The sequence below is a fragment of the Falco naumanni genome, chromosome Z, assembly GCF_017639655.2.
Source record: "Falco naumanni isolate bFalNau1 chromosome Z, bFalNau1.pat, whole genome shotgun sequence".
Classification (NCBI taxonomy): Eukaryota; Metazoa; Chordata; class Aves; order Falconiformes; family Falconidae; genus Falco; species Falco naumanni.
Genome location: NC_054080.1, coordinates 71,486,802 through 71,492,634, shown reverse-complemented (window position 1 = coordinate 71,492,634; position 5,833 = coordinate 71,486,802).

Below are 5,833 nucleotides of genomic sequence, written 5' to 3'. Positions count from 1 at the left end.
TGAGGAGAGTACAACATCCTCCTTAATGTCATTGGGGTCTCATTAACACATTGCAATAACATGGACCTCTCAAGTTGACAGCAAGATGCTATAGGATAACTAGGAGGCCAGAGTCTGGGATGTTCTGAGTGCAGTTTGGTCCTCTGTGTCAATCTAGAAGCATCACTGGATATTGTGTATGCACAGAGCACAGCTGTCAGTGAGTACTGTAGACAATCCACTACTGTTCACTGCTTGACTAGTTTTACAATATTTTCCCTGGTGTCTCATACAGTGAGCAGAAAAGCATTTTTTTTATTTCATTGGGACAGATATTTATAATATTTTTTAAAGCAGCCTAAAGATCAGGAAAAAATTTTCTATCTCTCAGTGTTTCTCTACTTCTTATGCTCCACTTGGCTTTGACAGAAAATTGTGCCTGGGTCACAAAGAAAATAGTATCCTGAACATTTTATTATCCTTAGCCTTGTGAGTTGCATTTTGCACAAATCAATTCAAAAATCTGCTGTGTTCCCAGTTATGCAAGACACCTGGACCTGCTAGTCTTCTATGGCTATCTGAAGTCCAGTGACTTCAGTCATTCAAAGAGAACAACTCGGAGTTTTGAAAAGATTTAAACAAAAAAGTGAAACTGTTAATTGTTGCTTCTTTTCAAACTGCATTTGGCAACAGCAGAAGCTCTGTGTTTAACATACTTGCATGTTTTCATACTGTTTCTAGACAAATCTTTTCGTGAAAGCAGCTGGACATTTGAATCATGCCAGAAGGGTAATTGTGTGTGTGCCTTGAAAATTTTAATGTAGGGTTTTGTAAATACAAAGTCTCCAGATATATATTTGGGTTCCTGAATGACTAGCTCAAGTTCAAGAATCACTGTGGCAAACAGAAATGAACATCACAGTGAGTGGTAGTTTGGTAGAACTGTTTGCCCTATTCAGATCCCATATATCCATATGTAAATCTAGAGTAGGTCAAGTGACTTGAAGAGAATTATTGGTGTAAACAAACATAGCAATTTTCCCTTTAATACTTGCTTCTACACAGTGGGATTCATTATTACAAATATAAATAGAATAAGAACTATCAGGTTTATATTTTAAATATAAAAATATGTTACCTTACATTAAAATTTTCAAGGCAAACACAATTACCCTTCTGGCATGACTCAAATGTCTAGCTGCGTTCACAAAAGGGTTTGTCTAGGAACAGCATGTAAATATGCAAGTATGTTGAACACATAATGAAAAGTATACAAGCTGCTCCAGGAGTTCTAAACTATTTCCCAGAGCAAAGGTGGCCTGAAAAGATATTCAGGTGTCATGCTTTTCAACATTCATCTGTAAAATCACTTATCTTGAAATTATTGATTTGGATTATTCATAAAATATCTCTAAAACCAGATGCATATATACAGTATGAAATTTTAAAGAAACTGTCTTTAAGGAAACAGATTCTACAGATTAGTTAAAAAAACTCAACAACTATACTAGAGATTTACACATAAATGCACAAATCTTTTTTTTAATTTTTTTTTTTAGTTACAAATTATTTCTGAATCAAAATAAAATAGTGCAATCGCTTTCTGGAAATCTAATTAAAAATCTTGACCAGTTCCAATTTCTTGCTTTGTGTCACCTTGACACTTTACTGTGGAATTCCATTAGATGATACACAAATTCATTTGTCGGTTTAGCCTTGAAAGAAGCTGTTTTCCTTAATTTTGAATGCCAGGATCAGTAAAGCACATAGAAATCAGTTCACATGATGAAGGAGCTAAAAAAGCTAAAATGTTTCTTCATGCCCTCAAAAGCAGGAAGTCAACTGTAAGGAACTGAATTGAAAGCTATTAGAAATATGATTTAAGTTTAACAGTCACATTCACTGCAGTTTTAGTACTAAATCTTATGCTTCCATGTAATAAAAAGTAAAAGAATAGAGCTCTGTACTTACCATAGTTTTGGGCTGTCTGTCTGCACAAGTCTGCTGAAGATGACGTGCTATACTAGAGAGAGTCAAAAAAGTTCTTTGTGCTTCACTGTGCACTTCCTTTTATAAAAGTTTGTGCCGTCTATCTATCTAGCCTTCCCAGGAAAAGATATCAGCAAAATCCTTGCTTTGCATATTATAAGAGACAACAGAATTTTTAACAGCATTTTTTTGGGATACGCTGCACCACTGTGAAAGACAAATAACAGTGAATGAGCATTCATTCTTTTTATCACCCTCAAGATTATAATGAAAAACAAGTCTATGTTGATGAGAAAACGATGAAGTTTTGTTTTCACTAATCTTTGGCTGAACTAAAAAATCAAACATATTTTGGTTTTGTCTTTCATACTCAGGGTTCTTGAATTCTTGCAGTGAATTCACTACCAACCTTGTGCATGTCTGCTTCTGGCTCATATTTTTATCCATGTTTAAAATCCGATATCATTTTCTTCCACAAATAAGCTGAAATATATTTCAGTCAATTAACATTTGACTATTCAACTCTTCATAGATGATATTATCTGAAATACAGGGTTGTCCTGGTTCGACAGGATATTGAAATTCTGCACTTGCTGCAGACTTCCTATGCACAAAAATTGAAGGGAAACAGGGCATGTGGCCATAAACCTTGCTTACTGAATCTATAAAAAAAAAACTAAAACAGGGGGCTTAATGAAAAGAGATGAAGAAAGGAAGGAAGGAGTGAAGTACATGAGAAATTTTTGGGGGGCGGGGAGGGGCAGCACTGGTATATTTTGAGTGATGTCCAACTACTGAATAAAAAATCAGTTAAGTTTTCAATAAACAAACTTCTCTGTACAAAGTAGTAGGGAACACACAAAAAATTACAGCAAAGTAAGAGAAAATACCATGTCTGTGTCACAAGCAAGATTTAAACTGCATTCTGTGATGGAATCAGGATTTGCCTGTAATCTCAGTACTAAAACACTGATAGGATTGCTACACTGTTGTAAGTCCCAAACCATGGGTTTTCAATTAAACTTTCAATGCAATACATCAATATTGTCTGTTATATAGATAACAGCAGATACCACTACAGATACCTATAGTAGCAATTAGCAAACATATTACCTGTTTTCTAAAAAGCAGAAAGCTACTAGGGCAGCTGTAGGCCTATTTGCTCAAGAGAAAAATTATGCAACTCTAATAACAGATTTGAAAAAAACAAATTGAAAGAGAAAATATCAGCTATATGTAGCTACTTTAAGGTAGATTTTATTAAAGATTTCATTAAAGATGGATTACGTCTGAATAACTTAGTATCTGTTTTACAAAGTTTAACTGGCAAAGGTAATACAATTAACTTGATCTATTAGATTTAAGCAGAGTATTTCACATAATGACCTTTGTGATGAGAATCAGGAGAAGTTGTGACATCTCAGAAAGATTGCAAGGAGTTGGCTAAAGCAACATCAGTTTAGAAGTGGAAAGGGAGTTCTTGAGTCTAACTAGATTTACCTGAGATTACTAGCAGTGTTCTGCAGGCACAGGTCATGGGACTGATCCTGCTCATTACTTGCCTCAGGAGCCTGCTTCAAGAGCGGGCCTATACTGAAGTTACCTGAAGATTTACTGAACAAGAGTGTTTCTACTAATACTGGGGAGAATCAGCTCATGACACAGGAAGAGTGAGAAGACTTTGTATATTGAGAGTGATAGAAATCAAGCAAGGTTTAATAGTAGAGTCATATATTTAGGGCTAAGAACAAGAATTTTTGCTTTGAGACTGTAAGCATGAGTCAATAACATGACATGAACATGTGAAAAGGGCATATGATTTGAGCGCACAGTAGGCAAGCGATTTTTAGGAGATGCAGGAAAAGAATTTGTACAGAGCACTGATGGAAGCTCATTGAGAGTATTGTGTGCAATTCTAGTCAACTATGTTAAGCAACCATGAATTTAAACTGACACAGGTACAGGTGAAGTCTTCTAGTATGAGTAGGAGAACTTCCTGGCTTCTGGAAGGACACTAAAAGAGCTTGCCTTGTCTAACTTAAGAAAGTGGAGAAGCTATGACAAGGCCTGTAAGTATCAAGGAAGAATGCTTATTTATACTAAAAAATAAAGGACCAGCATGAAATAGATATAAATAGGTTGTGAGTACATTTAAAGTGGGAATTAAACAAAATTTTATGTTCATTTATATTCATTCATATTCAATAATAATCTTCCAAGGCAGGTAGAGGAGGATCAGAAAAGCTTCCATATGCTAGGTGAGGAATTTATGGAAGAGACTTAATGACAGGACAGGGAGGATTCTGACCTAAGGGAAAAAAAATTATTTGTCAGATGGAGAACACTAACAGTACTGGAAAGATGCTTGGTCAGGATGTCTGATCCCTAGGCCTTTTTTTTTTTTTTTTTTTTTTTTTTCAACCAGGACTTTTTGCATGTGCAGCCCTTGAGGAATTGCTCTGTCTGCTAGGGATTTCCTGATATCTGATAGCTGTGTTCTTGATGAAGATTTCTGCTGTTACCACAGTGATCCAGTAACATCAGATCTTCCATCCGGAGCAGCTTTATTCCAGGTGCACAGGGCAGCAAAGTATATAAGTAAGTGTTAGGTCTGAGGCTTTCTGAAATGTCCCAGGAAGGCCACAGGGATGCTAGGTGTGTGTGTGCTCTATCCATTAAGAATATCCAAGTTTGAACTTGGGAACATCAATTAGTGGAAGCCTATTTCCACTTCTGTGGTGTGAAAGGAACTGTTCATGGTGGCAGGAACCAGTGAAAGGCCTTTTCTGGTCTTAGCACAGGGTGTGATTCACTTTCTTTGGTCAGCATCAGTACACTTCCACTTTTTGAATGCTTTCTTGCCGTAGTGACCTGGGAAACTGTTCTTTCTCCTGCTTTCTCTCGTGATGTTTGGTCTTCGTACTCAAAGTCTTCAGGGTCACTTGTGGTGGGCAGGAGGCAGGTAAAGAGGGTTCCAGGGGCCTCTTCCAGATCTGGACATCAAGTATGCAAAGGACTGATCTCATTGATCTGATGGCTTTTACGATTCCTGTGTTTCCAAACCATTCAGCCTTCATATACCTTAGTTGTTTTAAAAATAAATCTGTTTTCTTGTATCTTGCTTCCACGTAGATCTTCTGATGTCTACCACAATAGCTAAGTTAACATTAATACTTTTTCCTCAACAGGAACACTAATTTATTTTTGTTTTCTTAGCTGCCTTTTTTTCATTAAATTTCTTTGAGAAATATCCTTCTTACCCACCTCAAACAAATTTTCCGGTGGTCGTCCTCTAGGTTCAAAAGTTGCTGAGCAAGACTGACAAATAGGTGCAATGACAGTACAATTGCCTCAGCTTTGTTTCCTTTGGAAGTTTTGCCGAAAATATGGATGGTAATATAACAAATCTCTATCCCTTTGTAATGTGCCTCTGATTTCATATAAACCTTATTAACACATTGACATCAACAAGATACAATGTAAGGCCATTCAGCAAATATCGGGAGGAGCAAGACTAGTAACTCTAGTAAAGCTGCACATCTTCATAAACATACTGGTGATTAAGGACATGAATTAGAAGTAACATGAGAGGTTGGAAATAAATCCACAAGGGCATTTTGAAGAAGCTATTGACTCTCCCAGGTTATTTACTAACAATAAACCGTCAATCAGCTGGTGTTAGATACATTATTCTGATATTCCTGCTGGATCTGAATTCTTAAAAATCAGTTTGAAAACATACCACAAAGAAATATGGGAAAAACATTAACAAGGAGGCACTGTTATACCATTGACTAACGAAGATAGATAATCCACGCTCTAATGGTGGCCACAGACTAATAAAAGATGGACCACACCCACTGCA